Source organism: Pongo pygmaeus, chromosome 8, assembly GCF_028885625.2.
Source record: "Pongo pygmaeus isolate AG05252 chromosome 8, NHGRI_mPonPyg2-v2.0_pri, whole genome shotgun sequence".
In the NCBI taxonomy this organism is placed as follows: domain Eukaryota; kingdom Metazoa; phylum Chordata; class Mammalia; order Primates; family Hominidae; genus Pongo; species Pongo pygmaeus.
Window position 1 is genome coordinate 42,448,488 of NC_072381.2, and position 19,156 is coordinate 42,467,643.

A 19,156-nucleotide genomic window follows, 5' to 3' on the forward strand; every position below is an offset into this window, starting at 1 on the left:
CTACAAGTGATTATTTGGATCGCTTTGACGCCTATGCTGGAAAAGGAAATATCTTCACCTAAAAACTACACAGATGCATTCTCAGAAACTTCTCTGTGATGAGTGCATTCAACTCACAGACTTGAACGTTTCTTTTGATAGGACAGTTTTGAAACACTCCTTTTGTAGAATCTGCAAGTGTTTATTTCGAGCACTTTGAGGCCTGTGCTGGAAAAGGAAGTATCTTCACATAACAACTACACAGAAGCTTTCTCAGAAACTTCTTTGTGATCAGTGCATTCTACTCATAGAGTTGAAGCCTCTTTTTGGTGGAAGAGTTTTCAAGCTCTCTTTTTGTAGAATCTGCAAGTGCATATTTGGAGCGCTCTGAGGCCTGTGCTGGGAAATGAAATATCTTCACCTAAAAACTACACAGAAGCATTCTCAGAAACTTCTGTGTGATGAGTGCATTCAACTCACAGACTTGAACATTCCCTCTGATAGAGCAGTTTGGAAACACTCCTTTTGTAGAATCTGCAAGTGTTTATTTGGAGCGCTTTGACGCCTATGCTGGAAAAGGAAATATCTTCACATAATAACTAGACAGAAGCATTCTCAGAAACTTCTTTGTGGTGAGTGCATTGTGCTCACAGACTTGAACATTCCTCTTGAGAGATCAGTTTGGAAACACTCCTTTTGTAGAATCTGCAAGTGTTTATTTCGAGCGCTTTGAGGCCTATGCTGGAAAAGGAAGTATCTTCACATAACAACTACACAGAAGCATTCTCAGAAACTTCTTTGTGATGATTGCATTCAGCTCACAGACTTGAGCCTTTCCTTTGAAAGAGCAGTTGTGAAACACTGTTTTTGTAGAATCTGCAAGTTGAAATTTGGAGCGCTTTAAGGCTTATTCTGGGAAAAGAAATATCTTCACCTAAAAACTAGACAGAAGCATTGTCACAAACTTCTGTGTGATTACTGCATTCAACTCACAGACTTGAACATTCCCTCTGATAGAACAGTTTGGAAACACTCCTTTTGTAGAATCTGCAAGTGTTTATTTGGATCGCTTTGAGGCCTAAGCTGGAAAATGAAATATCTTCAGCTAAAAACTACACAGAAGCATTCTCAGAAACTTCTCTGTGATGAGTGCATTCAACTCACAGACTTGAACGTTTCTTTTGATAGGACAGTTTTGAAACACTCCTTTTGTAGAATCTGCAAGTGTTTATTTCGAGCGCTTTGAGGCCTATGCTGGAAAAGGAATTATCTTCCCATAACAACTACACAGAAGCATTCTCAGAAACTTCTTTGTGATGAGGGCATTCAATTCACAGACTTGAGCCTTTCTTTTGAAAGAGCAGTTTTGAAACACTCTTTTTGTAGAATCTGCAAGTGGAAATTTGGAGCGCTTTAAGGCCTATTCTGGGAAAAGAAATATCTTCACCTAAAAACTAGACAGAAGCATCCTCACAAACTTCTGTGTGATTACTGCATTCAACTCACAGACTTAAACATTCCCTCTGATAGAGCAGTTTGGATACACTCCTTTTGTAGAATCTGCAAGTGTTTATTTGGATCGCTTTGGCGCCTATGCTGGAAAAGGAAATATCTTCACCTAAAAACTACACAGAAGCATTCTCAGAAACTTCTCTGTGATGAGTGCATTCAACTCACAGACTTGAACGTTTCTTTTGATAGGACAGTTTTGAAACACTCCTTTTGTAGAATCTGCAAGTGTTTATTTCGAGCACTTTGAGGCCTGTGCTGGAAAAGGAATTATCTTCACATAAAAACTACACAGAAGCATTCTCAGAAACTTCTTTGTGATGAGGGCATTTAACTCACAGACTTGAGCCTTTCTTTTGAAAGAGCAGTTTTGAAACACTCTTTTTGTAGAATCTGCAAGTGGAAATTTGGAGCGCTTTAAGGCCTATTCTGGGAAAAGAAATATCTTCACCTAAAAACTAGACAGAAGCATTCTCACAAACTTCTGTGTGATTACTGCATTCAACTCACAGACTTGAACATTCCCTCTGATAGAGCAGTTTGGAAACACACCTTTTGTAGAATCTGCAAGTGTTTATTTGGATCGCTTTGACGCCTATGCTGGAAAAGGAAATATCTTCACCTAAAAACTACACAGAAGCATTCTCAGAAACTTCTCTGTGATGAGTGCATTCAACTCACAGACTTGAACGTTTCTTTTGATAGGACAGTTTTGAAACCCTCCTTTTTTAGAATCTGCAAGTGTTTATTTCGAGCGCTTTGAGGCCTGTGCTGGAAAAGGAAGTATCTTCACATAACAACTACACAGAAGCTTTCTCAGAAACTTCTTTGCGATGAGTGCATTCAACTCACAGAGTTGAGCCTTTCTTTTGAAAGAGCAGTTTTGAAACACTCTTTTTGTAGAATCTGCAAGTGGATATTTGGAGCGCTTTAAGGCCTATTCTGGGAAAAGAAATATCTTCACCTAAAAACTAGACTGAAGAATTCTCACAAACTTCTGTGTGAATAGTGCATTCTACTCACAGACTTGAACATTCCTTTTGATAGAGCAGTTTGGAAACACTCCTTTAGTAGAATCTGCAAGTGTTTATTTGGAGCGCTTTGACGCCTATGCTGGAAAAGGAAATATCTTCACATAAAAACTAGACAGAAGCATTCTCAGAAACTTCTTTGTGATGAGTGCATTCTACTCATAGAGTTGAAGCCTCTTTTTGGTGGAAGAGTTTTCAAGCTCTCTTTTTGTAGAATCTGCAAGTGCATAATTGGAACGCTCTGAGGCCTGTGCTGGGAAATGACATATCTTCACCTAAAAACAACACAGAAGCATTCTCAGAAACTTCTGTGTGATGAGTGCATTCAACTCACAGACTTGAACATTCCCTCTGATAGAGCAGTTTGGAAACACTCCTTTTGTAGAATCTGTAAGTGTTTATTTGGATCGCTTTGACGCCTATGCTGGAAAAGGAAATATCTTCACCTAAAAAGTACACAGAAGCATTCTCAGAAACTTCTCTGTGATGAGTGCATTCAACTCACAGACTTGAAAGTTTCTTTTGATAGGACAGTTTTGAAACACTCCTTTTGTAGAATCTGCAAGTGTTTATTTCGAGCGCTTTGAGGCCTGTGCTGGAAAAGGAAGCATCTTCACATAACAACTACACAGAAGCTTTCTCAGAAACTTCTTTGCGATGAGTGCATTCAACTCACAGACTTGAGCCTTTCTTTTGAAAGAGCAGTTTTGCAACACTCTTTTTGTAGAATCTGCAAGTGGATATTTGGAGCGCTTTAAGGCCTATTCTGGGAAAAGAAATATCTTCACGTAAAAACTGGACAGAAGAATTCTCACAAACTTCTGTGTGATTACTGCATTCAACTCACAGACTTGAACATTGCTTTCGATAGAGCAGTTTGGAAACACTCCTTTAGTAGAATCTTCAAGTGTTTATTTGGAGCGCTTTGACGCCTATGCTGGAAAAGGAAATATCTTCACATAAAAACTAGACAGAAGCATTCTCAGAAACTTCTTTTTGATGAGTGCATTCTACTCATAGAGTTGAAGCCTCTTTTTGGGGGAAGAGTTTTCAAGCTCTCTTTTTGTAGAATCTGCAAGTGCATAATTGGAACGCTCTGAGGCCTGTGCTGGGAAATGAAATATCTTCACCTAAAAACTACACAGAAGCATTCTCAGAAACTTCTGTGTGATGAGTGCATTCAACTCACAGACTTGAACATTCCCTCTGCTAGAGCAGTTTGGAAACACTCCTTTTGTAGAATCTGTAAGTGTTTATTTGGAGCGCTTTGACGCCTATGCTGGAAAAGGAAATATCTTCACATAAAAACTAGACAGAAGCATTCTCAGAAACTTCTTTGTGGTGAGTGCATTGTACTCACAGACTTGAACATTCCTCTTGAGAGATCAGTTTGGAAACACTCCTTTTGTAGAATCTGCAAGTGTTTATTTGGATCGCTTTGACGCCTATGCTGGAAAAGGAATTATCTTCACCTAAAAACTACACAGAAGCATTCTCAGAAACTTCTCTGTGATGAGTGCATTCAACTCACAGGCTTGAACGTTTCTTTTGACAGGACAGTCCTGAAACACTCCTTTTGTAGAATCTGCAAGTGTTTATTTCGAGCGCTTTGAGGCCTATGCTGGAAAAGGAAGTATCTTCACATAACAACTACACAGAAGCATTCTCAGAAACTGCTTTGTGATGAGTGCATTCAGCTCACAGACTTGAGCCTTTCCTTTGAAAGAGCAGTTTTGAAACACTCTTTTTGTAGAATCTGCAAGTGGAAATTTGGAGCGCTTTAAGGCTTATTCTGGGAAAAGAAATATCTTCACCTTAAAACTAGACAGAAGCATTCTCACAAACTTCTGTGTGATTACTGCATTCAACTCACAGAATTGAACATTCCCTCTGATAGAACAGTTTGGAAACACTCCTTTTGTAGAATCTGCAAGTGTTTATTTGGATCGCTTTGACGCCTGTGCTGGAAAAGGAAATATCTTCAGCTAAAAACTACACAGAAGCATTCTCAGAAACTTCTCTGTGATGAGTGCATTCAACTCACAGACTTGAAAGTTTCTTTTGATAGGACAGTTTTGAAACACTCCTTTTGTAGAATCTGCAAGTGTTTATTTCGAGCGCTTTGAGGCCTATGCTGGAAAAGGAATTATCTTCACATAACAACTACACAGAAGCATTCTCAGAAACTACTTTGTGATGAGTGCATTCAACTCACAGACTTTAACGTCTCTCATTATAGGACAGTTTTCAAACACTCCTTTCGTAGAGTCTGCAAGTGTTTATTTCGAGCGCTTTGAGGCCTATGCTGGAAAAGGAAGTATCTTCACATAACAACTACACAGAAGCATTCTCAGAAACTTCTTTGTGATGAGTGCATTCAACTCACAGACTTGAGCCATTCTTTTCAAAGAGCAGTTTTGAAACACTCTTTTTGTAGAATCTGCAAGTGGATATTTGGAGCACTTTAAGGCCTATGCTGGGAAAAGAAATATCTTCACCTAAAAACTAGACAGAAGCAATCTCACAAACTTCTGTGTGATTAGTGCATTCAACTCACAGACTTGAACATTGCTTTTGATAGAGCAGTTTGGAAACACTCTTTTGTAGAATCTGCAAGTGTTTATTGGGAGCGCTTTGACGCCTATGCTGGAAAAGGAAATATCTTCACATAAAAATTAGACAGAAGCATTCTCAGAAACTTCTTTGTGATGAGTGCATTCTACTCACAGAATTGAAGCCTCTTTTTGTTTGAAGAGTTTTCAAGCTGTCTTTTTGAAGAATCTGCAAGTGCATATTTGGAGCGCTCCGAGGCCTATGCTGGGAAATGTAATATCTTCACCTAAAAACTACACAGAAGCATTCTCAGAAGCTTCTGTGTGATGAGTGCATTCAACTCACAGACTTGAACGTTTCTTTTGATAGGACAGTTTTGAAACACTCCTTTCCTAGAATCTGCAAGTGTTTATTCGAGCGCTTTGGGGCCAATGCTGGAAAAGGAAGTATCTTCACATAACAACTACACAGAAGCATTCTCAGAAACTTCTTTGTGATGAGTGCATTCAACTCACGGACTTGAGCCTTCCTTTTGAAAGAGCAGTTTTGAAACACTCTTTTTGTAGAGTCTGCAAGTGGATATTTGGAGGGCTTTGAGGCCTATGCTGGGAAAGGAAATATCTTCACCTGAAACTAGAAAGAAGCATTCTCACAAACTTTGTGTGATTACTGCATTCAACTCACAAACTTGAACATTCGCACTGATAGAGCAGTTTGGAAACACTCCTTTTGTAGAATCTGCAAGTGTTTATTTGCAGCGCTTTGACGCCTATGCTGGAAAAGGAAATATCTTCACATAAAAACTACACAGAAGCATTCTCAGAAACTTCTTTGTGATGAGTGCATTCTACTCACAGAGTTGAAGCCTCTTTTTTGTGGGAGAGTTTTCAAGCTCTCTTTTTGTAGAATCTACAAGTGCATATTTGGAGCGCTCTGAGGCCTGTGCTGGGAAATGAAATATCTTCACCTAAAAATTACACAGAAGCATTCTCAGAAACTTCTGTGTGATGAGTGCATTCAACTCACAGACTTGAACGTTTATTTTGATAGGACAGTTTTGAAACACTCCTTTCGTAGAATCTGCAAGTGTTTATTTCGAGCGCTTTGAGACCTATGCTAGAAAAGGAAATATCTTCACATAACAACTACACAGAAGCATTCTCAGAAACTTCTTTGTGATGAGCGCATTCAACTCACAGACTTGAGCCTTCCTTTTGAAAGAGCAGTTTTGAAACACTCTTTTTGTAGAGTCTGCAAGTGGATATTTGCAGGGCATTGAGGCCTATGCTGGGAAAAGAAATATCTTCACCTAAAAACTAGACAAAAGCATTCTCACAAACTTCTGTGTGATTACTGCATTCAACTCACAGACTTGAACATTCCCTCTGAAACAGCAGTTTGGAAACACTCCTTTTGTAAAATCTGCAAGTGTTTATTTGGATCGCTTTGACGCCTATGCTGGAAAAGGAAATATCTTCACCTAAAAACTACACAGAAGCATTCTCAGAAACTTCTCTGTGATGAGTGCATTCAACTCACCGACTTGAACGTTTCTTCTGATAGGACAGTTTTGAAACACTCCTTTTGTAGAATCTACAAGTGTTTATTTCGAACGCTTTGAGGCCTGTACTGGAAAAGGTAGTATCTTCACATAACAACTGCACAGAAGCATTCTCAGAAACTTCTTTGTGATGAGTGCATTCAACTCACAGACTTGAGCCTTTCTTTTGAAAGAGCAGTTTTGAAACCCTCTTTTTGTAGAATCTGCAAGTGGATATTTGGAGCTTTTTAAGGCCTATTCTGAGAAAAGAAATATCTTCACCTAAAAACTAGACAGAAGAATTTTCACAAACTTCTGTGTGATTAGTGCATTCAACTCACAGACTTGAACATTGCTTTTGATAGAGCAGTTTGGAAACACTCCTTTAGTAGAATCTGCAAGTGTTTATTTGGAGCGCTTTGACGGCTATGCTGGAAAAGGAAATATCTTCACATAAATACTAGACAGAAGTATTCTCAGAAACTTCTTTGTGATGAGTGAATTCTACTCATACAGTTGAAGCCTCTTTTTGGTGGAAGAGTTTTCAAGCTCTCTTTTTGTAGAATCTGCAAGTGCATATTTGGAGCACTCTGAGGACATTGCTGGGAAATGAAATATCTTCACCTAAAAACTACACAGAAGCATTCTCAGAAACTTCTGTGTGATGAGTGCATTCAACTCACAGACTTGAACGTTTATTTTGATAGGACAGTTTTGAAACACTCCTTTCGTAGAATCTGCAAGTGTTTATTTCGAGCGCTTTGAGGCCTATGCTGGAAAAGGAAGTATCTTCACATAACAACTACACAGAAGCATTCTCAGAAACTTCTTTGTGATGAGTGCATTCAACTCACCGACTTTAACGTCTCTTTGATAGGACAGTTTTCAAACAATCCTTTCGTAGAGTCTGCAAGTGTTTATTTCGAGCGCTTTGAGGTCTATGCTGGAAAAGGAACTATCTTCACATAACAACTACACAGAAGCATTCTCAGAAACTTCTTTGGGATGAGTGCATTCAACTCACAGACTTGAGCCATTCTTTTCAAAGAGCAGTTTTCAAACACTCTTTTTGTAGAATCTGCAAGTGGATATTTGGAGCACTTTATGGCCTATGCTGGGAAAAGAAATATCTTCACCTAAAAACTAGACAGAAGCATTCTCACAAACTTCTGCGTGATTACTGCATTCAACTCACAGACTTGAACATTGCTTTTGATACAGCAGTTTGGAAAAACTCCTTTTGTAGAATCTGCAAGTGTTTATTTGGAGCGCTTTGACGCCTATGCTGGAAAAGGAAATATCTTCACATAAAACCTAGACAGAAGCATTCCAAGAAACTTCTTGGTGATGAGTGCATTCTACTCACAGAGTTGAAGCCTCTTTTTGTTTGAAGAGTTTTCAAGCTGTCTTTTTGAAGAATCTGCAAGTGCATATTTGGAGCGCTCCGGGGCCTATGCTGGGAAATGAAATATCTTCACCTAAAAACTACACAGAAGCATTCTCAGAAACTTCTGTGTGATGAGTGCATTCAACTCACAGACTTGAACATTCCTCTTGATAGAGCAGTTTGGAAACACTCCTTTTGTAGAATCTGCAAGTGTTTATTTGTATCCCTTTGACGCCTATGCTGGAAAAGGAAATATCTTCAACTAAAAACTACACAGAAGCATTCTCAGAAACTTCTCTGTGATGAGTGCATTCAACTCACAGACTTTAACGTCTCTTTTGATAGGACAGGTTTCAAACACTCCTTTCGTAGAGTCTGCAAGTGTTTATTTCGAGCGCTTTGAGGCCTATGCTGGAAAAGGAAGTATCTTCACATAACAACTACACAGAAGCATTCTCAGAAACTTCTTTGCCATGAGTGCATTCAACTCACAGAGTTGAGCCTTTCTTTTGAAAGAGCAGTTTTGAAACACTCTTTTTGTAGAATCTGCAAGTGGATATTTGGAGCGCTTTAAGGCCTATTCTGGGAAAAGAAATATCTTCACCTAAAAACTAGACAGAAGAATTCTCACAAACTTCTGTGTGAATAGTGCATTCTACTCACAGACTTGAACATTGCTTTTGATAGAGCAGTTTGGAAACACTCCTTTAGTAGAATCTGCAAGTGTTTATTTGGAGCGCTTTGACGCCTATGCTGGAAAAGGAAATATCTTCACATAAAAACTAGACAGAAGCATTCTCAGAAACTTCTTTGTGATGAGTGCATTCTACTCATAGAGTTGAAGCCTCTTTTTGGTGGAAGAGTTTTCAAGCTCTCTTTTTGTAAAATCTGCAAGTGCATAATTGGAACGCTCTGAGGCCTGTGCTGGGAAATGAAATATCTTCACCTAAAAACTACACAGAAGCATTCTCAGAAACTTCTGTGTGATGAGTGCATTCAACTAACAGACTTGAACATTCCCTCTGATAGAGCAGTTTGGAAACACTCCTTTTGTAGGATCTGCAAGTGTTTATTTGGATCGCTTTGACGCCTATGCTGGAAAAGGAAATATCTTCACCTAAAAACTACACAGAAGCATTCTCAGAAACTTCTCTGTGATGAGTGCATTCAACTCACAGACTTGAACGTTTCTTTTGATAGGACAGTTTTGAAACACTCCTTTTGTAGAATCTGCAAGTGTTTATTTCGAGCGCTTTGAGGCCTGTGCTGGAAAAGGAAGTATCTTCACATAACAACTACACAGAAGCTTTCTCAGAAACTTCTTTGCAATGAGTGCATTCAACTCACAGACTTGAGCCTTTCTTTTGAAAGAGCAGTTTTGAAACACTCTTTTTGTAGAATCTGCAAGTGGATATTTGGAGCGCTTTAAGGCCTATTCTGGGAAAAGAAATATCTTCACGTAAAAACTGGACAGAAGAATTCTCACAAACTTCTGTGTGATTAGTGCATTCAACTCACAGACTTGAACATTGCTTTTGATAGAGCAGTTTGGAAACACTCCTTTAGTAGAATCTGCAAGAGTTTATTTGGAGCGCTTTGACGCCTATGCTGGAAAAGGAAATATCTTCACATAAAAACTAGACAGAAGCATTCTCAGAAACTTCTTTTTGATGAGTGCATTCTACTCATAGAGTTGAAGCCTCTTTTTGGGGGAAGAGTTTTCAAGCTCTCTTTTTGTAGAATCTGCAAGTGCATAATTGGAACGCTCTGAGGCCTGTGCTGGGAAATGAAATATCTTCAACTAAAAACTACACAGAAGCATTCTCAGAAACTTCTGTGTGATGAGTGCATTCAACTCACAGACTTGAACATTCCCTCTGCTAGAGCAGTTTGGAAACACTCCTTTTGTAGAATCTGTAAGTGTTTATTTGGAGCGCTTTGGCGCCTATGCTGGAAAAGGAAATATCTTCACATAAAAACTAGACAGAAGCATTCTCAGAAACTTCTTTGTGGTGAGTGCATTGTACTCACAGACTTAAACATTCCTCTTGAGAGATCAGTTTGGAAACACTCCTTTTGTAGAATCTGCAAGTGTTTATTTGGATCGCTTTGACGCCTATGCTGGAAAAGGAATTATCTTCACCTAAAAACTACACAGAAGCATTCTCAGAAACTTCTCTGTGATGAGTGCATTCAACTCACAGGCTTGAACGTTTCTTTTGACAGGACAGTCCTGAAACACTCCTTTTGTAGAATCTGCAAGTGTTTATTTCGAGCGCTTTGAGGCCTATGCTGGAAAAGGAAGTATCTTCACATAACAACTACACAGAAGCATTCTCAGAAACTTCTTTGTGATGAGTGCATTCAACTCACAGACTTGAGCCATTCTTTTCAAAGAGCAGTTTTGAAACACTCTTTTTGTAGAATCTGCAAGTGGATATTTGGAGCACTTTAAGGCCTATGCTGGGAAAAGAAATATCTTCACCTAAAAACTAGACAGAAGCAATCTCACAAACTTCTGTGTGTTTAGTGCATTCAACACAGAGACTTGAACATTGCTTTTGATAGAGCAGTTTGGAAACACTCTTTTGTAGAATCTGCAAGTGTTTATTGGGAGCGCTTTGACGCCTATGCTGGAAAAGGAAATATCTTCACCTAAAAACTACACAGAAGCATTCTCTGAAACTTCTTTGTGATGAGTGCATTCTACTCACAGAGTTGAAGCCTCTTTTTGTTTGAAGAGTTTTCAAGCTGTCTTTTTGAAGAATCTGCAAATGCTTATGTGGAGCGCTCCGAGGCCTATGCTGGGAAATGAAATATCTTCACCTAAAAACTACACAGAAGCATTCTCAGAAACTTCTGTGTGATGAGTGCATTCAACTCACAGACTTGAAAGTTTCTTTTGCTAGCACAGTTTTGAAACACTACTTTCCTAGAATCTGCAAGTGTTTATTCGAGCGCTTTGGGGCCAATGCTGGAAAAGGAAGTATCTTCACATAACAACTACACAGAAGAATTCTCAGAAACTTCTTTGTGATGAGTGCATTCAACTCACAGACTTGAGCCTTTCCTTTGAAAGAGCAGTTTTGAAACACTCTTTTTGTAGAATCTGCAAGTGGAAATTTGGAGCGCTTTAAGGCCTATTCCTGGAAAAGAAATATCTTCACCTCAAAACTAGACAGAAGCATTCTCACAAACTTCTGTGTGATTACTGCATTCAACTCACAGACTTGAACATTCCCTCTGATAGAGCAGTTTGGAAACACTCCTTTAGTAGAATCTGCAAGTGTTTATTTGGAGCGCTTTGACGCCTATGCTGGAAAAGGAAATATCTTCACATAAAAACTAGACAGAAGCATTCTCAGAAACTTCTTTGTGATGAGTGCATTCTACTCATAGAGTTGAAGCCTCTTTTTTGTGGAAGAGTTTTCAAGCTCTCTTTTTGTAGAATCTGCAAGTGCATATTTGGAGCGCTCTGAGGCCTGTGCTGGGAAATGAAATATCTTCACCTAAAAACTACACAGAAGCATTCTCAGAAACTTCTGTGTGAGGAGTGCATTCAACTCACAGACTTGAACATACCCTCTGATAGAGCAGTTTGGAAACACTCCTTTTGTAGAATCTGCAAGTGTTTATTTGGAGCGCTTTGACGCCTATGCTGGAAAAGGAAATATCTTCACATAAAAACTAGACAGAAGCATTCTCAGAAACTTCTTGTGGTGAGTGCATTGTACTCACAGACTTGAACATTCCTCTTGAGAGATCAGTTTGGAAACACTCCTTTTGTAGAATCTGCAAGTGTTTATTTGGATCGCTTTGACGCCTATGCTGGAAAAGGAAATATCTTCACCTAAAAACTACACAGAAGCATTCTCAGAAACTTCTCTGTGATGAGTGCATTCAACTCACAGACTTGAACGTTTCTTTTGACAGGACAGTCTTGAAACACTCCTTTTGTAGAATCTGCAAGTGTTTATTTCGAGCGCTTTGAGGCCTATGCTGGAAAAGGAAGTATCTTCACATAACAACTACACAGAAGCATTCTCAGAAACTTCTTTGTGATGAGGGCATTCAACTCACAGACTTGAGCCTTTCTTTTGAAAGAGCAGTTTTGAAACACTCTTTTTGTAGAATCTGCAAGTGGAAATTTGGAGCGCTTTAAGGCCTATTCTGGGAAAAGAAATATCTTCACCTAAAAACTAGACAGAAGCATTCTCACAAACTTCTGTGTGATTACTGCATTCAACTCACAGACTTGAACATTCCCTCTGATAGAGCAGTTTGGAAACACTCCTTTTGTAGAATCTGCAAGTGATTATTTGGATCGCTTTGACGCCTATGCTGGAAAAGGAAATATCTTCACCTAAAAACTACACAGATGCATTCTCAGAAACTTCTCTGTGATGAGTGCATTCAACTCACAGACTTGAACGTTTCTTTTGATAGGACAGTTTTGAAACACTCCTTTTGTAGAATCTGCAAGTGTTTATTTCGAGCGCTTTGAGGCCTGTGCTGGAAAAGGAAGTATCTTCACATAACAACTACACAGAAGCTTTCTCAGAAACTTCTTTGTGATGAGTGCATTCAACTCACAGACTTGAGCCTTTCTTTTGAAAGAGCAGTTTTGAAACACTCTTTTTGTAGAATCTGCAAGTGGATATTTGGAGCGCTTTAAGGCCTATTCTGGGAAAAGAAATATCTTCACCTAAAAACTAGACAGAAGCATTATCACAAACTTCTGTGTGATTAATGCATTCAACACACAGACTTGAACATTGCTTTTGATAGAGCAGTTTGGAAACACTCCTTTAGTAGAATCTGCAAGTGTTTATTTGGAGCGCTTTCACGCCTATGCTGGAAAAGGAAATATCTTCACATAAAAACTAGGCAGAAGCATACTCAGAAACTTCTTTGTGATCAGTGCATTCTACTCATAGAGTTGAAGCCTCTTTTTGGTGGAAGAGTTTTCAAGCTCTCTTTTTGTAGAATCTGCAAGTGCATATTTGGAGCGCTCTGAGGCCTGTGCTGGGAAATGAAATATCTTCACCTAAAAACTACACAGAAGCATTCTCAGAAACTTCTGTGTGATGAGTGCATTCAACTCACAGACTTGAACATTCCCTCTGATAGAGCAGTTTGGAAACACTCCTTTTGTAGAATCTGCAAGTGTTTATTTGGAGCGCTTTGACACCTATGCTGGAAAAGGAAATATCTTCACATAATAACTAGACAGAAGCATTCTCAGAAACTTCTTTGTGGTGAGTGCATTGTGCTCACAGACTTGAACATTCCTCTTGAGAGATCAGTTTGGAAACACTCCTTTTGTAGAATCTGCAAGTGTTTATTTCGAGCGCTTTGAGGCCTATGCTGGAAAAGGAAGTATCTTCACATAACAACTACACAGAAGCATTCTCAGAAACTTCTTTGTGATGATTGCATTCAGCTCACACACTTGAGCCTTTCCTTTGAAAGAGCAGTTGTGAAACACTGTTTTTGTAGAATCTGCAAGTGGAAATTTGGAGCGCTTTAAGGCTTATTCTGGGAAAAGAAATATCTTCACCTAAAAACTAGACAGAAGCATTGTCACAAACTTCTGTGTGATTACTGCATTCAACTCACAGACTTGAACATTCCCTCTGATAGAACAGTTTGGAAACACTCCTTTTGTAGAATCTGCAAGTGTTTATTTGGATCGCTTTGAGGCCTAAGCTGGAAAATGAAATATCTTCAGCTAAAAACTACACAGAAGCATTCTCAGAAACTTCTCTGTGATGAGTGCATTCAACTCACAGACTTGAACGTTTCTTTTGATACGACAGTTTTGAAACACTCCTTTTGTAGAATCTGCAAGTGTTTATTTCGAGCGCTTTGAGGCCTATGCTGGAAAAGGAAATATCTTCACATAACAACTACACAGAAGCATTCTCAGAAAGTTCTTTGTGATGAGTGCATTCAACTCACAGACTTGAGCCTTTCTTTTGAAAGAGCAGTTTTGAAACACTCTTTTTGTAGAATCTGCAAGTGGATATTTGGAGCGCTTTAAGGCCTATTCTGGGAAAAGAAATATCTTCACCTAAAAACTAGACAGAAGAATTCTCACAAACTTCTGTGTGATTAGTGCATTCAACTCACAGACTTGAACATTGCTTTTGATAGAGCAGTTTGGAAACACTCCTTTAGTAGAATCTGCAAGTGTTTATTTGGAGCGCATTGACGCCTATGCTGGAAAAGGAAATATCTTCACATAAAAACTACACAGAAGAATTCTCAGAAACTTCTTTGTGATGAGTGCATTCAACTCACAGACTTGAGCCTTCCTTTTGAAAGAGCAGTTTTGAAACACTCTTTTTGTAGAGTCTGCAAGTGGATATTTGGAGGGCTTTGAGGCCTATGCTGGGAAAAGAAATATCTTCACCTGAAACTAGACAGAAGCCTTCTCACAAACTTTGTTTGATTACTGCATTCAATTCACAGACTTGAACATTCCCTCTGATAGAGCAGTATGGAAGCACACTTTTTGTAGAATCTGCAAGTGTTTATTTGGATCGCTTTGACGCCTAAGCTGGAAAAGGAAATATCTTCACCTAAAAACTACACAGAAGCATTCTCAGAAACTTCTCTGTGATAAGTGCATTCAACTCACAGACTTGAAAGTTTCTTTTGAAAGGACAGTTTTGAAACACTCCTTTTGTAGAATCTGCAAGTGTTTATTTCGAGCGCTTTGAGGCCTGTGCTGGAAAAGGAAGTATCTTCACATAACAACTACACAGAAGCATTCTCAGAAACTTCTCTGCCATGAGTGCATTCAACTCACAGAGTTGAGCCTTTCTTTTGAAAGAGCAGTTTTGAAACACTCTTTTTGTAGAATCTGCAAGTGGATATTTGGAGCGCTTTAAGGCCTATTCTGGGAAAAGAAATATCTTCACCTAAAAACTAGACAGAAGAATTCTCACAAACTTCTGTGTGAATAGTGCATTCTACTCACAGACTTGAACATTGCTTTTGATAGAGCAGTTTGGAAACACTCCTTTAGTAGAATCTGCAAGTGTTTATTTGGAGCGCTTTGACGCCTATGCTGGAAAAGGAAATATCTTCACATAAAAACTAGACAGAAGCATTCTCAGAAACTTCTTTGTGATGAGTGCATTCTACTCATAGAGTTGAAGCCTCTTTTTGGTGGAAGAGTTTTCAAGCTCTCTTTTTGTAGAATCTGCAAGTGCATAATTGGAACGCTCTGAGGCCTGTGCTGGGAAATGAAATATCTTCACCTAAAAACTACACAGAAGCATTCTCAGAAACTTCTGTGTGATGAGTGCATTCAACTCACAGACTTGAACATTCCCTCTGATAGAGCAGTTTGGAAACACTCCTTTTGTAGAATCTGTAAGTGTTTATTTGGAGCGCTTTGACGCCTATGCTGGAAAAGGAAATATCTTCACATAAAAACTAGACAGAAGCATTCTCAGAAACTTCTTTGTGGTGAGTGCATTGTACTCACAGACTTGAACATTCCTCTTGAGAGATCAGTTTGGAAACACTCCTTTTGTAGAATCTGCAAGTGTTTATTTGGATCGCTTTGACGCCTATGCTGGAAAAGGAATTATCTTCACCTAAAAACTACACAGAAGCATTCTCAGAAACTTCTCTGTGATGAGTGCATTCAACTCACAGGCTTGAACGTTTCTTTTGACAGGACAGTCCTGAAACACTCCTTTTGTAGAATCTGCAAGTGTTTATTTCGAGCGCTTTGAGGCCTATGCTGGAAAAGGAAGTATCTTCACATAACAACTACACAGAAGCATTCTCAGAAACTTCTTTGTGATGAGTGCATTCAACTCACAGACTTGAGCCATTCTTTTCAAAGAGCAGTTTTGAAACACTCTTTTTGTAGAATCTGCAAGTGGATATTTGGAGCACTTTAAGGCCTATGCTGGGAAAAGAAATATCTTCACCAAAAAACTAGACAGAAGCAATCTCCCAAACTTCTGTGTGATTAGTGCATTCAACACAGAGACTTGAACATTGCTTTTGATAGAGCAGTTTGGAAACACTCTTTTGTAGAATCTGCAAGTGTTTATTGGGAGCGCTTTGACGCCTATGCTGGAAAAGGAAATATCTTCACCTAAAAACTACACAGAAGCATTCTCTGAAACTTCTTTGTGATGAGTGCATTCTACTCACAGAGTTGAAGCCTCTTTTTGTTTGAAGAGTTTTCAAGCTGTCTTTTTGAAGAATCTGCATGTGCTTATGTGGAGCGCTCCGAGGCCTATGCTGGGAAATGAAATATCTTCACCTAAAAACTACACAGAAGCATTCTCAGAAACTTCTGTGTGATGAGTTCATTCAACTCACAGACTTGAAAGTTTCTTTTGATAGCACAGTTTTGAAACACTACTTTCCTAGAATCTGCAAGTGTTTATTCGAGCGCTTTGGGGCCAATGCTGGAAAAGGAAGTATCTTCACATAACAACTACACAGAAGAATTCTCAGAAACTTCTTTGTGATGAGTGCATTCAACTCACAGACTTGAGCCTTTCCTTTGAAAGAGCAGTTTTGAAACACTCTTTTTGTAGAATCTGCAAGTGGAAATTTGGAGCGCTTTAAGGCCTATTCCTGGAAAAGAAATATCTTCACCTCAAAACTAGACAGAAGCATTCTCACAAACTTCTGTGTGATTACTGCATTCAACTCACAGACTTGAACATTGCTTTTGATACAGCAGTTTGGAAAAACTCCTTTTGTAGAATCTGCAAGTGTTTATTTGGAGCGCTTTGACGCCTATGCTGGAAAAGGAAATATCTTCACATAAAACCTAGACAGAAGCATTCCAAGAAACTTCTTGGTGATGAGTGCATTCTACTCACAGAGTTGAAGCCTCTTTTTGTTTGAAGAGTTTTCAAGCTGTCTTTTTGAAGAATCTGCAAGTGCATATTTGGAGCGCTCCGGGGCCTATGCTGGGAAATGAAATATCTTCACCTAAAAACTACACAGAAGCATTCTCAGAAACTTCTGTGTGATGAGTGCATTCAACTCACAGACTTGAACATTCCTCTTGATAGAGCAGTTTGGAAACACTCCTTTTGTAGAATCTGCAAGTGTTTATTTGTATCCCTTTGACGCCTATGCTGGAAAAGGAAATATCTTCAACTAAAAACTACACAGAAGCATTCTCAGAAACTTCTCTGTGATGAGTGCATTCAACTCACAGACTTGAACGATTCTTTTGATAGGAGAGTCTTGAAACACTCCTTTTGTAGAATCTGCAAGTGTTTATTTCGAGCGCTTTGAGGCCTATGCTGGAAAAGGAAGTATCTTCACATCACAACTACACAGAAGCATTCTCAGAAACTTCTTTGTGATGAGTGCATTCAACTCACAGACTTGAGCCATTCTTTTCAAAGAGCAGTTTTGAAACACTCTTTTTGTAGAATCTGCAAGTGGATATTTGGAGCACTTTAAGGCCTATGCTGGGAAAAGAAATATCTTCACCTAAAAACTAGACAGAAGCAATCTCACAAACTTCTGTGTGATTAGTGCATTCAACTCACAGACTTGAACATTGCTTTTGATAGAGCAGTTTGGAAACACTCTTTTGTAGAATCTGCAAGTGTTTATTGGGAGCGCTTTGACGCCTATGCTGGAAAAGGAAATATCTTCACATAAAAACTAGACAGAAGCATTCTCAGAAACTTCTTTGTGATGAGTGCATTCTACCCACAGAATTGAAGCCTCTTTTTGTTTGAACAGTTTTCAAGCTGTCTTTTTGAAGAATCTGCATGTGCATATTTGGAGCGCTCCGAGGCCTATGCTGGGAAATGAAATATCTTCACCTAAAAACTACACAGAAGCATTCTCAGAAACTTCTGTGTGATGAGTGCATTCAACTCACAGACTTGAACGTTTCTTTTGATAGGACAGTTTTGAAACACTCCTTTCCTAGAATCTGCAAGTGTTTATTCGAGCGCTTTGGGGCCAATGCTGGAAAAAGAAGTATCTTCACATAACAACTACACAGAAGCATTCTCAGAAACTTCTTTGTGATGAGGGCATTCAACTCCCGGACTTGAGCCTTCCTTTTGAAAGAGCAGTTTTGAAACACTCTTTTTGTAGAGTCTGCAAGTGGATATTTGGAGGGCTTTGAGGCCTATGCTGGGAAAGGAAATATCTTCACCTGAAACTAGAAAGAAGCATTCTCACAAACTTTGTGTGATTACTGCATTCAACTCACAAACTTGAACATTCGCACTGATAGAGCAGTTTGGAAACACTCCTTTTGTAGAATCTGCAAGTGTTTATTTGCAGCGCTTTGACGCCTATGCTGGAAAAGGAAATATCTTCACATAAAAACTACACAGAAGCATTCTCAGAAACTTCTTTGTGATGAGTGCATTCTACTCACAGAGTTGAAGCCTCTTTTTTGTGGGAGAGTTTTCAAGCTCTCTTTTTGTAGAATCTACAAGTGCATATTTGGAGCGCTCTGAGGCCTGTGCTGGGAAATGAAATATCTTCACCTAAAAATTACACAGAAGCATTCTCAGAAACTTCTGTGTGATGAGTGCATTCAACTCACAGACTTGAACGTTTATTTTGATAGGACAGTTTTGAAACACTCCTTTCGTAGAATCTGCAAGTGTTTATTTCGAGCGCTTTGAGGCCTATGCTAGAAAAGGAAATATCTTCACATAACAACTACACAGAAGCATTCTCAGAAACTTCTTTGTGATGAGTGCATTCAACTCACAGACTTGAGCCTTCCTTTTGAAAGAGCAGTTTTGAAACACTCTTTTTGTAGAGTCTGCAAGTGGATATTTGCAGGGCATTGAGGCCTATGCTGGGAAAAGAAATATCTTCACCTAAAAACTAGACAAAAGCATTCTCACAAACTTCTGTGTGATTACTGCATTCAACTCACAGACTTGAACATTCCCTCTGATAGAGCAGTTTGGAAACACTCCTTTTGTAAAATCTGCAAGTGTTTATTTGGATCGCTTTGACGCCTATGCTGGAAAAGGAAATATCTTCACCTAAAAACTACACAGAAGCATTCTCAGAAACTTCTCTGTGATGAGTGCATTCAATTCACCGACTTGAACGTTTCTTTTGATAGGACAGTTTTGAAACACTCCTTTTGTAGAATCTGCAAGTGCTTATTTCGAA